Raw genomic sequence first — 27080 nt, forward strand, 5'->3', positions numbered from 1 at the left:
AATCACTGGGTTGTCTGGTCCAGACTCGATTATTTACAGACCGCCATCATATAGCTGGACTATTTCTTGGTGTGGTTTTAAACAACAAATACTGTGTCTGGTCAACATGATCAAATTAGTGCAGAATATACAATGTAAATGTATCGCTACATGAGTCACTGCAGACATAGCTTTCAAACTAGTTTAGAGTGTAGACATCTGTACTAAAACTGTGTGTGGACATGTTCACACACCAAAGAGAACAAACCCTTCTATACCCTTGTCCCCACCATAGCTATACACCACACAGTATAATCCCCTGTCGCTACACCACACAGTATAATCCCCTGTCGCTACACCACACAGTATAATCCCATGGCACTACACCACACAGTATAATCCCATGGCACTACACCACACAGTATAATCCCCTGTCGCTACACCACACAGTATAATCCCCCGGCACTACACCCCACAGTATAATCCCCTGGCACTACACCACACAGTATAATCCCCTGGCACTACACCACACAGTATAATCCCATGGCACTACACCACACAGTACAATCCCATGGCACTACCCTGGCTACACACCACAACACACCAAGTTCACGTAACTTGGCCTTTGGTTGCAGCATGTCAAGAAGTCTGCCACGATCAATTGATTACATGGAGCCCCAGGAAGCTATCCAAGACAAACTTAATGGCGCAGGTCAACATGTCAAGAGCATGCTTCCGCCTCATTATCTGCTGCTCGATACACAAACTTGACAATTAATTTACACTGTTGACATTTGACCTTAGAGAAATATCACAACCCATTCTTTTGACTGAAGAAAAACCAATGTGGCTCTGCATTTAAACATGCATCAGTTCACCTTTTATGACGAAGGGCAGCTCACATCCACATAAAGGTTATTTTTTTTACGACAAATTTGCCTATATTTCATCATCACAAATCATTTCAAGCTTGTTCTTGATTGGTATAAATGCACTCGTTATTTTGTTAACATGCCTGCAACCTTGCTAGCAGTGGGGCTATGTGTACTTATGAATTGGTAAGCAAATGCTAAACTGTTGTCACATTTCCGCTACATCTTACATCCCTTCTATCTGTGGCTGTCATTTGCATGTTTTAAAGCTAACACCTCTTGAACATTCACCAAATTAGGTCACAAGTGTGTGCTGGGCGATCACCTAACTTTTGTCCAAGACCACCAGGGTCTCTAGTGTTAATAGCATCTAAACATGAGTAGTGTGAATATTATCTTAATCTGTGTTGGATGTTTTGGGGCTTCCCAAGTGTTGTTGACACGCTGGTTGTGTGTTGTCTTGGCGGCCACACTTGCCACGCAGGCTGCTGTGGCCGTAAAGCTGCAGTTGCTTCCCTGTGTTTGTATCCTAATTATCTGCCCTTGGCAAAGCTTCTTCATCTGCCTCATCTTCCACAAGCAGTCACAGATCTTTTTATCTTTAACCAACTTTTCTTCTTTTTAAACTTTTTGATTTATGTCTCTTGCAAACAGCGTACTCAGTGTCAGCCCTGATGTTAAGCAGAAGACTCAAGTCTTTAACATGCTTATTCAAAGGGTATTGTTTGTCTGCAGTCAGACACCAAGTTTGTCCCTCTGTGTAATGTCCATAATTCATTACCTCTGGCCCTCTGGCCCTTCAAGATACTGCATGGTGTTATGTTTACTTTTTGGATAAAGGCCTGACACAATGGCATGAAATACTACAGAATACTTAACCTCAAAGTATGGACCTCTGTGCTGAGCTATGCCACTGACAACAGATACACTGAGATATATGTCTGTGGTAGGTTCCAACTGTCTGCCTGGGAGTAGTTGACATTGGTAGGTGCGTTGTTTCACATTAATAGTGTGCATGTTGTCCTTAGCACAGTCTGGCCAGTTTGTCTCATGGACATGAACAGTTTCCGTTCAGTCTTAAAATATAAAACGATCTATGGGATGTTTCATGACATGTTATATTCAATAACTATGCATCTTTTGCTGCACACAGATATCACTTATATAACCCTGCTTCTGATTCAAGCTACACCATAGTTTGATTGCATTACTTAAATAGCACATTGCTCACTTAAACACAGTGACTGTCACAGGAATTCTCAACCTGCTCCCTATGCATCAATGTTGAAATCATGCTTGCATGTGTAACTGAACTTAGCTGCATTTCAAATGTACTGAAACAGTTTGCTGATCTTGGTAGTGAAAAGCGACATTCACATTCTGATGTTGACATTTTTGCATGTGCCACAATAAAGCTAGTGAATCAGTTTCCACATCTGCTCGTGTATTAGATGAGGAATGTAGCATATACAAAATGTGTCGTTTAAGAGGGATGTTGGGCTATTATCTGAGCTGGCAGCAGTTATGATGAGGCATTCTGCGGGGCATGGTGCAGTATCTGCTGCTGCTGCTGGGACACTGACAGATAGTGTGTCTGTTGGGGCCACACACAGCATCACACACACAGCTGCCAGACAAGCGGTGCAACGACCTGTACCTTGCAGCACATAGACCCCAGTAGTGTCCTAGTGGGTTCCACCCCTGCTTCGTGGTCCATTGGCTAGTGGGCTCCACCCCTGTGGCATGCTCTGTAGGCTCCACCCCTGCTATATGCTGGTGGGCTCCACCCCTGCTATATGCTGGTGGGCTCCACCCCTGCTATATGCTGGTGGGCTCAACCCCTGCTATATGCTGGTGGGCTCCACCCATGCAGAGTGCTAGTGGGCTCCACCCCTGCAGTGAGCTCCATGGTCCGTGGGCTCCACCCCTGCAATGAGCTCCATGGTCCGTGGGCTCCACGGTCCGTGGGCTCCACCCCTGCACCGTGCTAGTGGGCTCAACCCCTGCAATGAGCTCCATGGTCCGTGGGCTCCACCCCTGCACCGTGCTAGTGGGCTCCACCCCTGCAATGAGCTCCATGGTCCGTGGGCTCCACCCCTGCAGTGAGCTCCATGGTCCGTGGGCTCCACCCCTGCAATGAGCTCCATGGTCCGTGGGCTCCACCCATGCAGTGAGCTCCATGGTGCGTGGGCTCCACCCATGCAGCGTGCTAGTGGGCTCCACCCCTGCAATGAGCTCCATGGTCCGTGGGCTCCACCCATGCAGTGAGCTCCATGGTGCGTGGGCTCCACCCCTGCACCGTGCTAGTGGGCTCCACCCCTGCAATGAGCTCCATGGTCCGTGGGCTCCACCCCTGCAATGAGCTCCATGGTCCGTGGGCTCCACCCCTGCAATGAGCTCCATGGTCCGTGGGCTCCACCCATGCAGCATGCTAGTGGGCTCAACCCCTGCAATGAGCTCCATGGTCCGTGGGCTCCACCCCTGCAGTGAGCTCCATGGTCCGTGGGCTCCCCCCCTGCAGTGAGCTCCATGGTCCGTGGGCTCCATCCATGCAGCGTGCTCCATGGTCCGTGGGCTCCACCCCTGCAATGAGCTCCATGGTCCGTGGGCTCCACCCCTGCAATGAGCTCCATGGTCCGTGGGCTCCACCCATGCAGTGAGCTCCATGGTCCGTGGGCTCCACCCCTGCAGTGAGCTTCATGGTCCGTGGGCTCCACCCCTGCAATGAGCTCCATGGTCCGTGGGCTCCACCCCTGCAATGAGCTCCATGGTCCGTGGGCTCCAACCCTGCAGTGAGCTTCATGGTCCGTGGGCTCCACCCATGCAGTGAGCTCAATGGTCCGTGGGCTCCATCCATGCAGCGTGCTGGTGGGCTGAGGACAGGGTTCTCTGGCTGGCCATTCTTTCATCATAGCAAGCTTTGACTGAAGACAAAAACACTGCACTGTCTACTCATTGTGTTGCTGCACTATAACAAATTCTAAATGCATTTGTTTAAACCTTGTTTTGAACCTAAGAGTGTGTGTTGGTGTTTATTGACCAAACATGAACAGGTAATGGCTGGTGGAGGAGGGTCATGGGCCGGTTGTCTGTGTTGACCAGTGGTGTTGGCATGGGCTGCCAGGTAGCAGTGACCACTGTTTGCTGTGGTACATGGAGTCATGGCCATGTTTGCCAGGCAGCTCACTTGCCGTACACAACTGCACCTACCATGCCACATGATGAACATTGGCAGAGACCAAGGACAAAGTAAAACCAAACTCTGCAAAGCTCAAAATAATATCTTATGATTATATTTTTATATGTTATTTATTTGTTGACTTGTCTTTTCTCACATAATACTTGAAAACTAAATACCAAAACGATTTCATGATTACCGGTAAACATTCCCAGCATGTAAGTGTAACGTATAATCATTGTTGAGGATACAGATCCTGTATTGCCAAGCATTCTACACACTACTCTGCTGTAGATTCCCCTGATCCTCCGTGTCCTGGATCTGCGTGAGTTGGGACATGAACAGACTGGAGAAGAGGGCGTGAGCTGCAGGAACCCACGTCAGTGGTTTCAGCACCCGGGACACGCCGCGAAGGAAACGGGTTGGACCAACATATTGTTCAGCGATCATCTTAGAATAGATACTCATTTAGAACAGTAGACACCCACAGAAACAATTTGAATTTAGATGCACTCAGCAATGAACATTTCTTTCATGTGCTGTGTTCCCCTGTCACGAGTTTCCCACTGTGAGATCCCTGTGCAGAGAGATCAATATAAAACATGGTGACTACTCAACAACACTGTACCCGACTTGGCAGTGTGCCAGGGCTGTCCGCTCTCTTGATCGGGTGTGTCTCACTCAACAGTCAACTCAATACACTGTTCAAACAATAGCACATCATCAAATCTAAATCAAGTCAAGTTCTTTTCCTTCAAATTATTTGCATATTTGACATTGTATAAAATGCTCAATCTCCTCCAATGTACATGATGTTGTGTGTAGATGTTGTCCCACCAGAGTAAACTAACACTGCCAGGTGGCAGATGACAACCCGTGACAACTACAATGTGGCCGTGAAGGATCTATGCTTCAAGGATCTGTGCATTAATAGGCTACAAAAACATTATCCAGGTTGAATATTTCTTTCAGGGACAATGAAAAGATGATGAAAAACACCTCTCAGTTGCAAATTAATTAAATCACAAATAGAGACACAGCAAATAGATCAACCAAATATTAACAGTGACCATGGCAGACTACAATCGAACAAGACATATTTGTAAACACACCTGACAACCCTATCTAAGCATGTGTTCAATCAGCCAATCCACACACAGACCCTACAATCGCGGGCTGTGTACTTAATGCTTCATTTCAGGCATTCATCATGGCAAATAGTTCAGGAAGCTGAAGACCTAGCGACCACAACCCACTTTCCCCTTTCTTATCTTATTCTGTGCCCTGAGACCCTAGCAACCACTGCCCATCCTCTTGTTGCCCTGTGGCCCTAGCAACCACTAAACCAGACACCCATCTTATTTCATCCTTTGCCCTGAGGCCCTAGCGACCACTACCCAGGCACCCATCTTATTTCATTCTGTGCCCTGAGGCCCTAGCAACCACTACCCAGGCACCCATCTTATTTCATTCTGTGCCCTGAGGCCCTAGCAACCACTACCCAGGCACCCATCTTATTTCATTCTGTGCCCTGAGGCCCTAGCGACCACTCCCCAGCCACCCATCTTATTTCATCCTTTGCCCTGAGGCCCTAGCGACCACTACCCAGGCACCCATCTTATTTCATCCTTTGCCCTGAGGCCCTAGCAACCACTAAACCAGACACCCATCTTATTTCATTCTGTGCCCTGAGGCCCTAGCAACAACTCCCGAGCTACCCATCTTATTTCATCCTGTGCCCTGAGGCCCTAGCAACCACTACCCAGGCACCCATCTTATTTCATTCTGTGCCCTGAGGCCCTAGCGACCACTCCCCAGCCACCCATCTTATTTCATCCTTTGCCCTGAGGCCCTAGCGACCACTACCCAGGCACCCATCTTATTTCATCCTGTGCCCTGAGGCCCTAGCAACCACTCCCCAGCCACCCATCTTATTTCATTCTGTGCCCTGATGGGCCTAGCAACCACTACCCAGGCACCCATCTTATTTCATTCTGTGCCCTGATGGGCCTAGCAACCACTACCCAGGCACCCATCTTATTTCATTCTGTGCCCTGAGGCCCTAGCGACCACTACCCAGGCACCCATCTTATTTCATCCTTTGCCCTGAGGCCCTAGCAACCACTACCCAGCCACCCATCTTATTTCATTCTGTGCCCTGATGGGCCTAGTAACCACTCCCCAGCCACCCATCGTATTTCATTCTGTGCCCTGAGGCCCTAATTAATTCTGTGCCCTGATGGGCCTAGCGACCACTCCCCAGCCACCCATCATATTTCATTCTGTGCCCTGATGGGCCTAGCCACCACTACCCAGCCACCCATCTTATTTCATTCTGTCCACTACAGATGCTATCCACCCACCTGTCTTACTTCATTCTCATTCTAAGCAGACGCGAACCACCCACCACTGCCCCACCATCCTTTTGTACGCACATGATGGATATTCACTTGTTTCATGACAGTGACCAGATCAAGAGTGTGTAATCGTCAAGCAAGAGCAGTCCATTCAGAAAATGGCCGAAGTAGTGACCCAATCCTCCACTACACGCCAGGTATTACCTGCATTCTCATTGGGTGTGTTTTGTTCTGAATTCTAAGATGCCACTTAGGGCAAGAATTGGCAGTGTGCAGTTGTGGATTGTGTTACATTATTAATTGAAGGCTGTTTGTGTATAGAAGCTATCACCCATTTGGCAGGAGCCATCAGTGGCACAGGTGTTGACTTTCTGTACATTGATTATATTCATACAACACATTGTTTATGGCTAACAGCTGCCGAGATTATTGCCATAACAACAGGTAATCAAGTCACCATGAAATAGCTGACGATGGAGAGAAAGTTGGGTGTGGTTGGCAATACAAAGTTAATGGTGTGTAATCAACAGCAATGGACATGCAATGGGTTGAATGAGAAGTTGGCTTTGTCAACAGAACCTTTACTACATACTACATACACCGGCTGGTTTATATGCAGATATGTTCATCAATATCCATAACTCCAGCAGCAGCTCAGAGGCTTGACTATAGTCTGCCAAGTAAGGCTGTCGCCATTATACCACTGGCTTCCTCACAGATCAATAGTTATAATCACTTCAACTCCACAGGCATCGCTGCGACATTGTAAGTTGTTAGCTAGGCACAGGGAAATTGTTAAATCATGAACTTATATTTTATTGGTTATTGGTGAGTGGTTTTCCTTGGTTCAATATTTGGCAATGTAAATGTGTTCTCAATAAACTCAACATGCTCCATAGAATACCAGCAAAACAGTCCCTTGTACCTGAGAGGTCAACATGTATTGCAGGGCATCACCTGATGCTGACATTTGTCTGCATGTAGGCATTAGCTATCACCACATGTGTATATATCCTAACAGTGAAGGAGAATATATCTGCATAGATAACCAAATGTTGAAGGAGAATATATGTGTGTCATACATGTGCATATCATATACATATCCTAACATTGAAGAGGAATATATGTGCATATCATATATATTTGCCAACATTGGGGTGTAATAAATGTGTATATTCTATATATATATATCGCAACCTTGATGGGGAATAAATGTGTATATCATATATATATCCCAACATAGAAGATGAATAAAAGTACATATCATATATATTTGCCAACCTTGATGGGGAATAAATGTGTATATCATATATATATATATATATATATGCCAACATTGAAGGGGAATGAGCACATGCCAGTAATGAAGTCCAGGGATCTCTTATGGTTCAAGAGTAAACACAGAATTACCCATATATCTTTCTCCCAGATAAAACAAACATAATATGGTAACAATGGCATCTACGAAGTCCTAACACAAGATTGTGGCCTTCTGGCTTAGGTCTCCATAGGTCAAAGTTTAGCTCACATCACACATTCTTCAGAAATAACTTACCAACAGACAGATGAAATTCATTTGATAAGTTTCTTTTACTTTCTGAAACCAGATTGTTCAGATACAAATTTTACCCTATATTTTCATGGAAGTTAATTTGCTAAATGTTGCATTGACACATGCACAAATGAATGCCACATGACACGCTCTGAGTAGGAGAGGGCCTTTCATCATTCAGCTGCATCATCGGACAAGAATTTGCTTTGCTGACCCAACCAGACAGTGGGACAAGGAGATTGTGTTGTAAACTGGTGAAGCAAATTATCAGGTATTTACCACAACCAGTGCTGGCTTTGTTGTGGTATCTAGCATGGGTTAGCTACTTAGGTTAATTCAACCACCTTCGTTTCAGACCAACACCCAGTTCTTTCTTCATACTTATTAAACCTTTTTTGTCTGTTTGTCTTCTAACTGGGTGTTTGAATTCCTGCTTTACCCCTTTTTTCAGCCAAGTAAGTAAACAGTAAATGAATTGTGGGATTTGTTTGTCCTCAATAGGTTAAACATGTTTCTCTCTTCACCTTTTGTGCCTTTGTTATTGACTGAGGGAGAGCGCAAGGGCAACACACATCAACACTGATGGTCCCTTTTATCAACTATGGCAAAACACAGACAAAGTGGACCTTAAAAAAAAGACAACTTGCTTCGTTTACACCCCTTTGAAACTCAAACTCAGCAATAACGAAGGTCAGAAGATATTTTCTTATATTTTATGAGCAAATACAAAACAATTCCCTCCCATGAAAATTAATTTGCCATCTAATATGCATGCTTCTCCTATTATCTGTACTGCCAAAAACATCCTGCAAGTCATATCTCAATAAACTGTGAACAGGTGCACGCCTCTAATGAAAATATCCCTGTAGTGACACTGAGTTTGTTCCCACACTAAGGTACCATTTGAAATGAAAGGTAAAGTTCAGCCACAGATAAAGCATGTTGACAATGTTAACTACCCTCGTGAGGAGAGCAGAAAGCTGAACTAATAGCCAGCCGGCAACAGTTTAACTTGTGGCTGCTAATTTCAAGTGTGAGCCAGCAAGCGGCTAAGCAAGACACAGACAACCTGGCTGTTCACTGTTGGACAGGCAGTGGATGCATGTAGTCTGCAACAACCACTGCAGTGTTTCACTTCCACGTGTCTGGGTGTGCCTTATTCCTGTCTTCACCATTCTATTATCCTTGCACCAAGCAAGCCAAATAGCATCTAGGTGGCATCACCCAAACATCATGTGGTCATTAATTACTGCTGTGTCCCTCTGTGCCCATGAACGTACATGATGAAACAACTAACATCACAAAGCTCTGACAGGAAGCTGTTATTAACTCATGAAACTGTCACCACTTATCAAGTCTGCTCGAATACGCTCATGACCCTAGCCACACCAACCAACAAACATGAACCAAGCTATCAGTGTCATGAAGATTCATAAACTACATCATCATACATGTCTGTGAAGTGCCTGCAGTAATGACGAGGCTGTCACTCCAGCCGACAGCCAACTTTTGACACCAAACTCCCCACTTTCCGATCTGATGACACATGCAGTGTTGTTTCTGGGACTAGCTAGAGGGATTGATCATCGGAATTATCCTCAAGAAGAAATATTAAGAATTATCAATATGAAATTGTTACTTCTCCTATATTTATCGATAATTGATTCATATTTAGTTAGCGGTTATCAAGCTCTATAATCTATATCAATAGCCAGCCCAAGTTGTTTCTAGGTACAAAATAAAGAATGATGCACAGATATGATGAGAATTTATTTTCATTTTAAAAACATGAAAAAGCTGACAATACCAATAACTAGACTCACCCCAGGACTTACAACCAATGATCATCTATTATATACTAGCCACATAAAGAAACTGTGCACAGAGAAAATATATTCTGGATTGAAATACAACACAGCAAGAACAAAATGATGCAGACGCTGTAGCAGCTGAATGATCGGACCATAAGAAAATGTCAACGGTACCTGAACAACATCTGTTACGATGACGTCAGAAGATCAAAATGCAGTAGGGGGTCATACGACAAAGTCACAAAGTCAATAACGGGTACGACCACCCTGTGCTTGAATCACAGCAGTCCATCAGCGACGCATGGAGTCCACCAAATGGGCATGGAAGGCCTGGGGAATGGCCTGCCATATCCTCCTCAAATCCTGTGCCAAGTCACGGACGTTATCTGGAGGATGTGGAAGACGACGCAGACGGCGCTCCATTTCATCCCACAAATGCTCTATTAAGGAGAGATCTGGAGAATTTGCAGGCCATGGCAGTAACATGACATTGTTATGTTGAAGGAAATCCATTGCAACCCTAGCCGTCTGAGGACGAGCGTTGTCCTGTTGAAATGTCAATCCCGGGCCATGACGTTGCAGGAAAGGAATGACAACAGGCCTCAGAATCTGATCTCTGTAGCCAACACCGGTGAGATTGCCCTGAACAACCACCAAAGGGGTTCGGTGCCGTGCTGTTATCCCACCCCAAATCATCACAGAGCCACCTCCAAAACGATTCCTCTCCACAATACAGTTGCGTGCATAACGTTCTCCCAAACGCCGGTAGACACGTTGGCGCCCGTCACTGTGGGAAATGTTGAACCTCGATTTATCTGTAAAGACAACATTTCTCCGCAATATTCGAGGTTGGCGAACATGATTTCGACACCATCTTAGACGGTTGACTCGATGACGGTGTGTCAGGATGGGACGTATGGCAGGGCGTCGTGGTCGAATCCCGTACTGACGTAAACGATTCCTGACAGTGTTGGGATGGACACGGCGCAGTCCAGAAATTGTCTGGGACGTCGTTACTGCCGTTTGGAACCTGTGTCGGAGATGTGCAACTCGAATCCATCTGTCCTGTCTTGGCGTCGTTACTCGGGGACGTCCTGAACGTGGGTGGTCGGCAACGTCATTTGTGTTCTGATAACGCCTCACCAATGCCGATATCGTGTTACGATGGCATTGGAAATGTGTTGCCACCTGTTGTTGCCTCATTCCCGCTCGGATCATTCCAATGGCTTCATGACGCTGTGCAGCTGTCAATCTTGGCATGATTTGCTTGTGATATGCTTGTGTCTGCACCTGAGAAGTTTTGAATTTTTGAATGACCACAGATCATGCTTTCCAAAGTGACAGCGAATTTTGAGTGGCACATGCTGTGTAAAGCTGCACAGGATGCACGTGCAGTAACACTTTGCACGTCCATCCTGTGCCCCCATCAATGACGTCATATCGCATGGCACGTACATGAGCGTTTGAATGTCTCCAATAATTGCTGTGTTCAAACCTATATTTCATATATGGACGGTGTGCCCTTATATCTATATTTTCTCCGTGCACAGTTTCTTTATGTGGCTAGTATATTTAGCTGGCATTAGTTCAAGTTCAAATATATAATTCAGTTTCCCTACTATCATTGTCTATGACATGACAAATGTATTGCTGCTATGAAAGCAATGGTAGCCATAGCCATAGGATATATTACAGTCACTATTACAATATTACAACTTGAAGCAAGCAAACCAGGACCTTCCCCAACAAGAGTAGTCTTTGTCATGCTTGATCTGAACGGTGCACGTGTTCATGGTGTGTCACCTCCTACAAGAGTAGTCTTTGCCATGCTTGATCTGAACGGTGCACGTGTTCATGGTGTGTCACCTTCTACAAGAGTGGTCTTTGCCATGCTTGATCTGAACGGTGCACGTGTTCATGGTGTCACCTCCTACAAGAGTAGTCTTTGCCATGCTTGATCTGAACGGTGCACGTGTTCATGGTGTGTCACATCCTACAAGAGTAGTCTTTGCCATGCTTGATCTGAACGGTGCACGTGTTCATGGTGTGTCACATCCTACAAGAGTAGTCTTTGCCATGCTTGATCTGAACGGTGCACGTGTTCATGGTGTGTCACCTCCTACAAGAGTAGTCTTTGCCATGCTTGATCTGAACGGTGCACGTGTTCAAGGTGTGTCACCTTCTACAAGAGTAGTCTTTGCCATGCTTGATCTGAAGGGTGCACGTGTTCATGGTGTCACCTCCTACAAGAGTAGTCTTTGCCATGCTTGATCTGGACGGTGCACGTGTTCATGGTGTGTCACCTTCTACAAGAGTAGTCTTTGCCATGCTTGATCTGAACGGTGCACGTGTTCATGGTGTGTCACCTCCTACAAGAGTAGTCTTTGCCATGCTTGATCTGAACGGTGCACGTGTTAATGGTGTCACCTCCTACAAGAGTAGTCTTTGCCATGCTTGATCTGAACGGTGCACGTGTTCATGGTGTGTCACCTCCTACAAGAGTAGTCTTTGCCATGCTTGATCTGAACGGTGCACGTGTTAATGGTGTCACCTCCTACAAGAGTAGTCTTTGCCATGCTTGATCTGAACGGTGCACGTGTTCATGGTGTGTCACCTCCTACAAGAGTAGTCTTTGCCATGCTTGTTCTACACCACAATAATGATGGCAAAAAAGATTAACAGATCGATGTCTAAGCACTGTGATGCAGAAGATGTTGTGGATGTTGCCACATCAGGGGCAAGCCAATACAGGAATGTGTAGAGCAAACTGGAGCTGATAGGCCTCCTCCCCTTCATGCCTTCCCCCCTCAGTCGAACACAGTGTCTTCTTCCAGTCCAACATGTCCTGCAACCAGGTTCTTACAGACTGCCGTCATATAGCTGGAATATTGCTAAGGGGCGTAAAACAACGAACCAACCAACACACTGCCCTCAAACTAGGGTTACAGATACATATTAACATACATCCATCTCCTGCCATCCTACACACTGCCTTCAAACTAGGGTCACAGATACATATTAACATACATCCATCTCCTGCCATCCTACACACTGCCTTCAAACTAGGGTCACAGATACATACATATATACACATCTCTCCTCTTACCATCCTACACACAGCCTTCAAACTAGGGTCACAGATACATATTAACATACATCCATCTCCTGCCATCCTACACACTGCCTTCAAACTAGGGTCACAGATACATATTAACATACATCCATCTCCTGCCATCCTACACACTGCCTTCAAACTAGGGTCACAGATACATACATATATACACATCTCTCCTCTTACCATCCTACACACAGCCTTCAAACTAGGGTCACAGATACATATTAACATACATCCATCTCCTGCCATCCTACACACAGCCTTCAAACTAGGGTCACAGATACATATTAACATACATCCATCTCCTGCCATCCTACACACTGCCCTCAAACTGGGGTCACAGATACATACATACACATTATGTGTATTGATAGCTGTTGATAAGTGTCAAGTTGTGCCATTCCCATGGCGTAGCCAGGCAATCTCACATGTATGGGCGAGGACACACTTGGCTGAGTCAGTATCGCACTGCTGGGTGACTGCTCTATTCAACACTGCTGTTGAATTATCCTAATACCTTTCCACAAGACACTTCAATGTGGACAACCTATTTCATGACCTACTTTACTGTGACATAATACAGTACAGAAGAGCCTACATCGGCCAATTGTTGGCCTCATCCAGGTCAGAAACAGCGATGTGCGACAATCAGCTCATACAATGTCAACTACCTAACTCACAGATAAGCAAAGAAGCAAATACTCAGTATGTATCATGTCTAAGCTAATTACTGCTATGTCCATATATCAACAAACATAAATAGAATTTGACAATGCTTCCCTTACACAGACCTAATTATCAACAATGTTCTACATTTTCTCCTAGACCTCACTGTGAGACAAACAATATCAAAAATGTTCTACAAATTCCCCAACAGATCTACAGCCCCTCCACCTCACTGTCAGCAGACAAAGACACCCTACTTCCCCTGCATGAAGTCCACGGCTGTCTTGACACCAGATAATGACATGAGGACAGGTAAAAATTGCATCACCTATTGTCACTGCTGTGAGGATCACCACCCTCTTCAAAATGGTTGAAGGACATGCAACTGGCACATCAATCACACCAAGTCACTGGTGTCACAAGAGGTGGCAACTACACAATCCCCTAATTATGTGGATTACCCAGATAAAGGGGGACAAACTTAACCAGCGGGCAGAGAAGAGCAATTAGATAAGTACTGCTGCACTAAACACAACACAGGATGTTGCCGGTCATACAAGTCAATAAACATGTAAATCAAGTGGTGAAAGTATCCCTGGTATACATGGTAACCAACACCACCACTCCACTGCCTGACAAGTCAGCCTTGCCTTGCTGTCCTTGCTGGTGGGAAATGTACATGTAGTGCAATGCACTTCAGCCCAACTCTGTTCACCTTCTCTGGTTGCTAGGGACACAAGTCTGTGTTGTTAGGTGTTGAGTGATGCTGCAGCCTGGTGTACATTTGCCTTGGTAGGAGATATTAATAAAACTAAACCGTCAAACCTTACAAACATGTTATTTCTGAAGCAGAGTTTCCCAGAATGTAACAGACAGAATAAATATACCTGTAACTCACAATTATAAGTGCCTGATTTATTTTCTGGTCAGAAAATACATTTTGTTTACGAAATTTACATTCACAGCAGAACCAAAATTAAAGTCTTGTAATTCTAATATGACTATAGCTGAACCCTACAAGGGACAAGTGACCTTCACACAATGTAGATGTACCAGGACAACCTGTACCTTCACACAAAGTGCCAGGACGACAGGTAACTTCACACAAAGTGCCAGGACGACCGGTGCCTTCACACCAAGTTTCAGGACGACCGGTACCTTCACACAAAGTGCCAGGACAACCAGTACCTTCACACCAAGTACAAGGACAACCGGTACCTTCACACAAAGTGTCAGGACGACCGGTACCTTCACACAAAGTGCCAGGACGACCTGCACCTTCACACCAAGTACCAGGACTACAGGTACCTTCACACCAAGTGTCAGGGAAGTACCTTCACACCAAGTGTCAGGGAAGTACCTTCACACCAAGTACCAGGACAACCGGTACCTTCACACTAAGTGTCAGGACGACCGGTACCTTCACACCAAGTACCAGGACAACCGGTACCTTCACACTAAGTGTCAGGACGACCGGTACCTTCACACCAAGTACCAGGACGACCGGTACCTTCACAATAAGTACCAGGACTACAGGTACCTTCACACCAAGTGTCAGGGAAGTACCTTCACACCAAGTGTCAGGGAAGTACCTTCACACCAAGTACCAGGACAACCGGTACCTTCACACTAAGTGTCAGGACGACCGGTACCTTCACTGTCACACCAAGTACCAGGACGACCGGTACCTTCACACCAAGTACCAGGACTACAGGTACCTTCACACCAAGTGTCAGGGAAGTACCTTCACACCAAGTACCAGGATGACCTGTACCCTCAAACCCTGTCCTATCAGGTCGACTGGTAACTTCACACAAAGTACCAGGATGTACCAGGATGTATCAGGATGTACGAGGATGTACCAGGACGACGGGTACCTTCACACCAAGTACCAGGATGTACCAGGACGACCGGTAGCTTCACACCAAGTACTAGGATGTTCCAAGACGACTGGTACCTTGACAATCTGGCTAATCCCATACAATGTAACTGCTATGTAACTGTAACCAATACACAGTACAGGCACAATATAGCATGATGGGAATGTAGTGTTCACTAAGCTGGTCAGGTGCCTCACAGCCACATGGCGGCACCCCAACAAAAAATATGACTACTTCTTCCACGGCACAAGGCCCATGATAAGGCTGTGTGTTTACTTTGCAGACCATTCTGTACACTATCAGTGAGCCTGGCAGGCCTGACTGCCTACTTACATGGGAGTCATATATTGGGAACTAGAGACCTTACCTATGGGGTAGTGTAAACACTAGGCTAGAAGTGGGTCACATTTATCAGTACTCCATGATATTCATGGCTTTTCCACACATATACATAACATAGGTGTTCTGACTGCTAAATCGTCAGATCATTATCAATGCCTGGATAGCTGCATGCCGTCCTGAAACTGAAGCACAGGTGGGACCAAATCAACACTTTACATTAACTTTCCCTATCATTCCCACACACATAGCCAGCTAGGTTTAAGCAGTTTACATTCTGAAGATGGCCAGTGTATGCTGTAACATTGCTCAGAAGCATCAAACCATAAAACTCTGCACCCGTCTTTCTAATAGATGACTGCTTCATTTTTTCCCCTTGTATGAAACAAGGCTGTTTCCTCCATTTTCAACTTGTATAATGCACATGGATGAGGGGAGGGAACACCCAGATGTCTCAATGTGATATCAATGTGACATCCCCCATGGCTTATGATCTGATAAAAACAAACTACCCAGTCATTCTTGAACAGTTCTTACCGTCAATGGTACACTAAACTGCTACCAAGACAGCTGCTGGCTGTAGAAGTGTGAAGTACCTGGTGCAAAACCCCAGTATCAATGGTAGCAGTGGAAAGCAGAATAAATGTTGGTGTGTAATTAAACAAGGAACACATAGTAGTACAAGCAGGACAATTCAATGCCTCGTGAGCTGTGTTCACAGCTTCTGTCGATGAACACTGATTTTTTATGCTAGGCATGAAGAATGGTGTTCTACTTTCCTTGGTGTGCGGGAATCGAACTGTGTCCAACAGTGAAGTGAATTGTCAACATATATTTAATATACAACATTCATGTTTTATATCAATAATGCTTAACTGGAAACTTATTTAGTAATGTGTACATCTGGATCCCAGCACAACATTACTGTCATATAGTAATCACATTACTTATTGCTATTAGCATGATAAGGCAATAAATAGATTAAATATCATCAAGTACCTACAGACAAAGAAATTGCCAAGTGTGTTTCCTTTTTTCTTCAACAGATGAAATACACCATATACATTGTCCTACCAAATATTCATGCTTCAAATATATAAGAGGGGGGCTTATGAAAACCACACACGACGAGTTAAACTTGTTTTCGGAGATCAAGCAGTTGTAAACATTCATAGTCAATGAAACTAAAACATTGTAAATATTTGTTTCAAGGGACCCCTTCAGCGCTGCTGTTTGTTTTAAAACAAATCTGTAATGTTGACTTGACAATAGTAACTGACATGTAATTTGTTGCCGTTAGTAGGGGGCAGTAATAAAGATGACTTAACTGGTCAGGGGTGCTTTTTGCAGCAGGGCACCTAATATGGCCAATTGGTAATTTTGGTAAATTGGCAAATATGGTAATTGATTTACTGGGCATTAATATGTTATTATTTTGGTTAGAATTAGTCAGATGAAAGTGGTTTGTTGACAGATGACAACGCAAACGGTTGATGCACCATTGTAGTGATATACTCCCACTTCCATCACCATGCACACATGAAGACATCAGCTAGACACTGTAGACAGAAACACTTAAATAAATTAGATGTCTTGAAACACTCAAGGAAATCCCAATGGGCATTCAAGCTTTTGTTTGGTCGAGAGACTAAATCCAAGTTAATGACAGGCCCCTGAATATGCTTCAGCCAGACACAGCTCTGTTGAGGAGGAACCCCTTACAAACGAACGGTGTTGAGGCAAGTTAGTCTCTTTGAGAAAGGCAGGGTCAGTACACCCTGCTCAGAGTGTCTCAGACCAACTCCAGCCCTGCTCCCGAGTTGACATGATGGTAGCACTGACAGTGTCCAAGGCAGCACAAGTTGTGGGTGAAGAATGTCACAGCCTAGTGGTTTATGTGTGCATCATGATCCACTCCAGGCTTGGCTTCCTCCTGGCAGACCCATCCCAAGCTGTGCTCCCTAGCCCGCTCCTCTCGGCCCTGTCACCATGTCATCTGCTCCACAGCACAGGAAACTCACCACGACATCCAAATGTCATAAGTCAAATGTCAGCAAACACTGCCTCTAACATTTGGACAACTCTTGCTTCATCACAATGGGGAACTATTCCACCAAAACAACAGATCAACTGCTTCGCTTAAGCCCTGGGATACTTTGAAACTGAGAGCTGCAAATACAACACACTGATCGAATCGGAGACAGCTGTATAGATCACAAGTAGAGATCAAGACTTCCTGAAACATAGCTCTATACATATCTTCCTTGTCCAATGGCATTATTTTTACCGGGAAATGCTACCTTTAAACACATATCAAATTCACATATTCCTAACCTACATGAATATTCCTAGCATAGTAACTGAGACAACAACTAGTGACAGTGTTGTGCACAACAGCACAATGTGTATTCTTCCTGCCATTCCTGACTGACACATATTCTCCTGTCTTCATCTATCGAGATCCCGTTACAACAGACAGTGTAACTGTCATGACTTTGCGGTACTTATTAAATTACATGCTGCTGTACATTACAACATTTCCAAATCTAATTGAACTCCAAAAGAGGAATCTATCAGCAACTGATCAGTATCAGAGAGCATGTTTTTTCAGTTCTCACATACTCTGCCAACTCTACTGAGTTCAGTTTCTGTTAATGTTCTCAATCTGTGGCCCTTTGAAGCGACCCTTGTAAGCACAGCTGAAGCTACATGAGCAGCAGGGGTGCCTGGTAGTGTACATGGGGCTGGCTGGTGCTCCCTGCAGCCGGGATCACATGCAGCACAGAGACAGCACCATAGGGCAGCAAGAACCTACCCACTTGAATTTCACATGTTGTCACCAATTGCAGTTTAATTTAGACATGGTACACAGGGCAGTTCCTAGAAAAACATACAACAGTGACCATCAGCATCTACTATAGACATGTTACACAAGGAAGATCCTGGAGATATCAAGGACAGTGGGACTTTCAGGATATCAAGGACAGTGGGACTTACAGGATATCAAGGCCAGTGGGACTTTCAGGATATCAAGGACAGTGGGACTTACAGGATATCAAGGACAGTGAGACATTCAGGATATCAAGGACAGTGGGACTTACAGGATATCAAGGACAGTGGGACTTACAGGATATCAAGGACAGTGGGACTTACAGGATATCAAGGACAGTGAAACTTACAGGATATCAAGGACAGTGAGACATTCAGGATATCAAGGACAGTGGGACTTACAGGATATCAAGGACAGTGAGACTTACAGGATATCAAGGACAGTGGGACTTACAGGGTATCAAGGACAGTGAGACTTACAGGATATCAAGGACAGTGGGACTTACAGGATATCAAGGACAGTGAAACTTACAGGATATCAAGGACAGTGGGACTTACAGGATATCAAGGACAGTGGGACTTACAGGATATCAAGGCCAGTGGGACTTTCAGGATATCAAGGACAGTGGGACTTACAGGATACCAAGGACAGTGAGACATTCAGGATATCAAGGACAGTGGGACTTACAGGATATCAAGGACAGTGGGACTTACAGGATATCAAGGACAGGGAGACTTACAGGATACCAAGGACAGTGAGACATTCAGGATATCAAGGGACAGTGGGACTTACAGGATATCAAGGACAGTGAGACTTACAGGATATCAAGGACAGTGGGACTTACAGGATATCAAGGACAGTGAGACTTACAGGATATCAAGGACAGTGGGACTTACAGGATATCAAGGACAGTGAGACTTACAGGATACCAAGGACAGTGAGACATTCAGGATATCAAGGACAGTGGGACTTACAGGATATCAAGGACAGTGAGACTTTCAGGATATCAAGGACAGTGAGACTTACAGGATATCAAGGACAGTGAGACATTCAGGATATCAAGGAGAGTGAGACTTACAGGATATCAAGGACAGTGGGACTTACAGGATATCAAGGACAGTGAGACTTTCAGGATATCATGGACAGTGAGACTTACAGGATATCAAGGACAGTGGAAGGTACAGGATATCAAGGAGAGTGAGACTTTCAGGATATCAAGGACAGTGGGACTTACAGGATATCAAGGACAGTGAGACTTTCAGGATATCAAGGACAGTGAGACTTTCAGGATATCAGGGTGGGACTTACAGAATATCAAGGACAGTGGAAGGTACAGGATATCAAGGACAGTGGGACTTACAGGATATCAAGGACAGTGGAAGGTACAGGATATCAAGGACAGTTGGACGTAAAGGATATCAAGGACTGAGGCTTTCAGGAAATCAAGGACAGTGGAAGGTACAGGATATCAAGGACAGTGGAAGGTACAGGATATCAAGGACAGTGGAAGGTACAGCATATCAAGGACAGTTGGACGTAAAGGATATCAAGGACAGTGGGACTTACAGAATATCAAGGACAGTGGAAGGTACCGGATATCAAGGACAGTTGGATGTAAAGGATATCAAGGACAGTGAGACTTTCAGGATATCAAGGACAGTGGAAGGTACAGGATATCAAGGACAGTTGGACTTACAGAATATCAAAGACAGTGAGACTTTCAGGATATCAAGGACAGTGGAAGGTACAGGATATCAAGGACAGTGGGAGGTACAGGATATCAAGGACAGTGGGACTTACAGGATATCAAGGACAGTGGGACTTACAGAATTTCAAAGACAATTTAGACTTTCAGGATATCAAGGACAGTGGAAGGTACAGGATATCAAGGACAGTGGGACTTACAGGATATCAAGGACAGTGGGACTTACAGGATATCAAGGACAGTGAAACTTACAGGATATCAAGGACAGTGGGACTTACAGGATATCAAGGACAGTGAGACTTACAGGATACCAAGGACAGTGAGACATTCAGGATATCAAGGACAGTGGGACTTACAGGATATCAAGGACAGTGAGACTTACAGGATATCAAGGACAGTGGGACTTACAGGGTATCAAGGACAGTGAGACTTACAGGATATCAAGGACAGTGAAACTTACAGGATATCAAGGACAGTGGGACTTACAGGATATCAAGGACAGTGAGACTTACAGGATACCAAGGACAGTGAGACATTCAGGATATCAAGGACAGTGGGACTTACAGGATATCAAGGACAGTGAGACTTTCAGGATATCAAGGACAGTGAGACTTACAGGATATCAAGGACAGTGAGACATTCAGGATATCAAGGAGAGTGAGACTTACAGGATATCAAGGACAGTGGGACTTACAGGATATCAAGGACAGTGAGACTTTCAGGATATCATGGACAGTGAGACTTACAGGATATCAAGGACAGTGGAAGGTACAGGATATCAAGGAGAGTGAGACTTTCAGGATATCAAGGACAGTGGGACTTACAGGATATCAAGGACAGTGAGACTTTCAGGATATCAAGGACAGTGAGACTTTCAGGATATCAGGGTGGGACTTACAGAATATCAAGAACAGTGGAAGGTACAGGATATCAAGGACAGTGGGACTTACAGGATATCAAGGACAGTGGAAGGTACAGGATATCAAGGACAGTTGGACGTAAAGGATATCAAGGACTGAGGCTTTCAGGAAATCAAGGACAGTGGAAGGTACAGGATATCAAGGACAGTGGAAGGTACAGGATATCAAGGACAGTGGAAGGTACAGCATATCAAGGACAGTTGGACGTAAAGGATATCAAGGACAGTGGGACTTACAGAATATCAAGGACAGTGGAAGGTACCGGATATCAAGGACAGTTGGATGTAAAGGATATCAAGGACAGTGGGACTTACAGAATATCAAGGACAGTGGAAGGTACAGGATATCAAGGACAGTGGAAGGTACAGGATATCAAGGACAGTTGGACTTACAGAATATCAAAGACAGTGAGACTTTCAGGATATCAAGGACAGTGAAACTTACAGGATATCAAGGACAGTGGGACTTACAGGATATCAAGGACAGTGAGACTTACAGGATACCAAGGACAGTGAGACATTCAGGATATCAAGGACAGTGGGACTTACAGGATATCAAGGACAGTGAGACTTACAGGATATCAAGGACAGTGGGACTTACAGGGTAACAAGGACAGTGAGACTTACAGGATATCAAGGACAGTGAAACTTACAGGATATCAAGGACAGTGGGACTTACAGGATATCAAGGACAGTGGGACTTACAGGATATCAAGGCCAGTGGGACTTTCAGGATATCAAGGACAGTGGGACTTACAGGATACCAAGGACAGTGAGACATTCAGGATATCAAGGACAGTGGGACTTACAGGATATCAAGGACAGTGGGACTTACAGGATATCAAGGACAGTGAGACTTACAGGATATCAAGGACAGTGGGACTTACAGGATATCAAGGACAGTGAGACTTACAGGATATCAAGGACAGTGGGACTTACAGGATATCAAGGACAGTGAGACTTACAGGATACCAAGGACAGTGAGACATTCAGGATATCAAGGACAGTGGGACTTACAGGATATCAAGGACAGTGAGACTTTCAGGATATCAAGGACAGTGAGACTTACAGGATATCAAGGACAGTGAGACATTCAGGATATCAAGGAGAGTGAGACTTACAGGATATCAAGGACAGTGGGACTTACAGGATATCAAGGACAGTGAGACTTTCAGGATATCATGGACAGTGAGACTTACAGGATATCAAGGACAGTGGAAGGTACAGGATATCAAGGAGAGTGAGACTTTCAGGATATCAAGGACAGTGGGACTTACAGGATATCAAGGACAGTGAGACTTTCAGGATATCAAGGACAGTGAGACTTTCAGGATATCAGGGTGGGACTTACAGAATATCAAGAACAGTGGAAGGTACAGGATATCAAGGACAGTGGGACTTACAGGATATCAAGGACAGTGGAAGGTACAGGATATCAAGGACAGTTGGACGTAAAGGATATCAAGGACTGAGGCTTTCAGGAAATCAAGGACAGTGGAAGGTACAGGATATCAAGGACAGTGGAAGGTACAGGATATCAAGGACAGTGGAAGGTACAGCATATCAAGGACAGTTGGACGTAAAGGATATCAAGGACAGTGGGACTTACAGAATATCAAGGACAGTGGAAGGTACCGGATATCAAGGACAGTTGGATGTAAAGGATATCAAGGACAGTGGGACTTACAGAATATCAAGGACAGTGGAAGGTACAGGATATCAAGGACAGTGGAAGGTACAGGATATCAAGGACAGTTGGACTTACAGAATATCAAAGACAGTGAGACTTTCAGGATATCAAGGACAGTGGAAGGTACAGGATATCAAGGACAGTGGGAGGTACAGGATATCAAGGACAGTGGGACTTACAGGATATCAAGGACAGTGGGACTTACAGAATTTCAAAGACAATTTAGACTTTCAGGATATCAAGGACAGTGGAAGGTACAGGATATCAAGGACAGTGGGACTTACAGGATATCAAGGACAGTGGGACTTACAGAATATCAAGGACAGTGGAAGGTACAGGATAACAAGGACAGTGGGACTTACAGGATACCAAGGACAGTGAGACATTCAGGATACAAAGGACAGTGAGACATTCAGGATATCAAGGACAGTGGGACTTACAGGATATCAAGGACAGTGGAAGGTACAGGATATCAAGGACAGTGGGAGGTACAGGATATCAAGGACAGTGGGACTTACAGAATATCAAGGACAGTGGAAGGTACAGGATATCAAGGTCAGTGGGACTTACAGAATATCAAGGACAGTGAGACTTTCAGGATATCAAGGACAGTGGAAGGTACAGGATATCAAGGACAGTGAGACTTTCAGGATATCAAGGACAGTGGGACTTTCAGGATATCAAGGACAGTGGGACTTACAGGATATCAAGGACAGTGGGACTTACAGGATATCAAGGACAGTGGGACTTTCAGGATATCAAGGACAGTGGGACGTACAAAAGGCTGATACAAGGTGAAAGTTGAACCCACTTTCAACCAACAACTTGTGTTCCCTTATAACAATAGCCCCCTCTCCAAATGCTCAGTTGAAGGTGATCATAAATATGTCATAAATATCTAATTGCTTAAGGAAAATTAATGTACAAATTATTAATTGATACTGAAGGAAGGAATCCTACTTGTTTTGAGAAATGGGGCTTCATTTCCTGCCCAAGGATGTGGAAAATCAATGCCCCACTTGTGTGAGAGGGCAGGACCAAAAAACGTAACAAGCTTCAGTTGTCCACCTTAAAACTAAGCAGACCGTCGCCAAGTTCGATAAAATATTCATAACACATAGCACATATACTGATATAGCTTAGAAAAATTGTAAACATCACGTGTATGACCAATCCAACTGACAGTAGGGTATTGTTTACTTCCTTGTTCTTCCCGTGGGCAAGTTTTGTAACAAGTCATGGTAGGCCATACTGGCTTTCAATGGATGATGGGGCAGCCAAGGAAATATGAAATTCATTTTCATGTTAGTGATGAAACACCATGTTTGGATTCTTACAAAAGTTTGCACATCGGCTTCGCAATTCATACCTCAATGAACCGAAAAAAATACACAGTCAATGCTTATAATTAAATTGGACAACGTAAAACATGTTTTATCTACAATAGTTAAACCAAAAACAGTTGTATATAACAAAGAGACAAAAGCGAGATTGATAAACATTCAAGGTGTAGGAATACATACTGTGGCGTGACATGAATCAGGTGATCATTGGATTTATGCACATAACTTGACACACCTTCACAGTAAGTAGCCAATCAACGGAGAGCAGGATCAAAACAATGTTCATTGGACCTGTCAATTAAGGCAAGAGGAAAAAAAAGAACTGCAACAGTCAGATTGTAACGAACCGAAAGAGATATCCGGGAGAAGGCGGCTGTTCCAAATGCCATGGTCAGTTACCGCCAGATTCAAACATCAGTGGTTACGGTACAACACAGTAGGAAAAATGCTAGTCAGAAATGAAACCCGAACACATGAAAGTTGAACCGAGGCGAGCGGGAAAAAACAGGCGAGCGAGCCTGCACATTGGCTGTTTCATTCATTCTCGGCCTTCGGTTTCAAAGGGTAGTTTGGACAATGAATATGCATGAAAGTCGCTGAATGTCCTGTGCATGACGATACACGTGAGCAGAAAGGGGATTCCCTCGATGGTAAAATTGGGATTCCACGACATTCCGCAGTAATAAAAGAAGTGCGCCTCGTGGGCATGGCTTATTTTTTTTACACTCATTGGGAAATGAATGCAATAACACGTGACCAATACCATCTAATCAGAATGCAGGAATTTCAATGAAGACAACAAAAATTTAATTATTTAATAATCACTCATATGTAGCCTGACTGAATATCCCAAGAAACATGATTGAAGTACATTTTACTGATACAACATCATGTACATGGAAATAACTTGCTTGCATTACAGGACATTTACATGTATCAGAACAGTGGTATTCTATTGGCTGATTTTACTTGGAGCGCTTATGTGTGCCATAAACATATATGGTCTATTTGCTGAACATGTGTTCTGTATTGTTCTATAAAGATCCTAATAGTATAAAGTAGCACACTAATGATATATGCGAGTACATATTTTCCATTATTAGAACACTGGTGTTCTGTTTTCTAAGCTGCCCATGCCTTGTGAACTACATTTTTTCTTTGAGGAAATGGTGTGACATCCCCGTCATTTGATGTAACAATAAATATTATCTTTTTGTTTTGTTTGTTTTTTTGTTGTGTAACGCCACACTCAGCAATATTCCAGCTATATGACGGCAGTCTGTAACCAGACAATCCAGTGATTGACATCATGAACAAAATATTATCTAACGTTGTGTGTGGTTATAAGATTCCATCTGGGGATAAGGTTTTTTCATATTCAATCCTTACCTTACATTGTACAATATTTCAGAGATTGATGATCACATAAGGAGTGACTGCCTCACGAAATGCATTGCAGACAACGTATACACCATGTTAACTGTCATTTCTGCAAGACATGCATTTTCTGCAAATTATTAGATGAAATGCCAATCCTTGCAATCATCACAAATCTCTTTCAGCACTTGTGACTATTTGAAAGTTTCCGAATTTATTTTCAAGTTAAGCATGTTAAGTGAATATATCATTCAGGTTCCATATGAATCCAGACCGATGTTTGGCTATGAACATGCGAAGCACATATTTTGACATTTGTTGCAAATATTTGTTACAATTTGGAAGTTTAATATTTTCTCCCATTTCATCACCTACATCATGTACACTAAATACTGTGCTAAAAGCGTTATCATGGTTATAAAACAACTAACAATGACTAACACAACTAAAAGGCTATATTCAGTGCAGGTCTACGTTCATTGAACATGTGGGCTTGTTCTAGTGGCCATGTGGCATGATAGAGCTCAAGCCTTGCCTGGTCTAGTACAGCACAATTTTAACTTGCTTATCTGATTAACACTAACAAAGGCCTGGTACTGCAGGAGAACATTACTCCTGCCTCAAGGCTGCCAAAGTTTAGTGTTTCAACTTCTCACAGTACCCATTGTACAGCCATGCTGCTCACGACAGGTACATGTACATGACATAGCAGAGACAAGTCCTAAACAACAGTTGTATAGTTACATGTTTGACACAACATTTAACACCTTGTGACACATCCTGGTCCTGGCTCCCTCTGTACAGACCAGATTTGGGCACATAATACAAGAACAAAGGATGAATGTCTCAAAACCCTTACAGCAGTGTGCCGTGACCCTCAATAGTTACAGTTAAGTGTAAACCACAACATAGAGACACAGCATTGGTTCTATAAATGCTGTCGTCTGGTACTCCACAGAACAGTTGGTCACAAGTCATGCAAAAAAAGAAACACGCTATGTATCTGTTTAGCAACAGAGGCACAAATAGATTGGGAGTTTAGCAATCTAAAGGTCACATATTAATGTGCAAATAGTAATGAACATAGCAATTGTGTTATCGTGGTAATAGTTCTTCCTTAATTTGACCTATTGCCAATTTCTATGACACCAAGTTTCCTTCAATTGCTGATTAAAGAAAAAATGTAACCATGTGTGAATGAAAATGGAACTTACACACTTCCTTTGCAATGTTACACAAGCTATTTGATTATCATATTCATGTGTTCAGAAACAGCCATGAAGTACACTGTTCATTAATTGATCATGTACGTAATACTCCACAATTTATTCGATGATTTGTACTCAGAATGAACTTAACTCCTATGTCCTAATTTATCAAAGTGCAGAGTCACCTCGGGCAGATACTTGTCCATTAACAGATAACAAGAATTTACAAATGAGATAAACAACTTTACTATCATATTGG

General features: G+C 44.0%; 1 protein-coding gene across 2 annotated transcripts in view; it reads right to left on the minus strand.

The window, feature by feature from the left end:
• LOC124124496 (protein phosphatase 1 regulatory subunit 14C-like) overlaps positions 1 to 27080 on the minus strand; it is a 59212-nt gene that overhangs the window by 22886 nt on the left and 9246 nt on the right. The window lies entirely within an intron of this gene.

This window comes from Haliotis rufescens, unplaced genomic scaffold (genome assembly GCF_023055435.1).
Source record: "Haliotis rufescens isolate VD_foot unplaced genomic scaffold, xgHalRufe1.0.p SCAF_3, whole genome shotgun sequence".
Classification (NCBI taxonomy): Eukaryota; Metazoa; Mollusca; class Gastropoda; order Lepetellida; family Haliotidae; genus Haliotis; species Haliotis rufescens.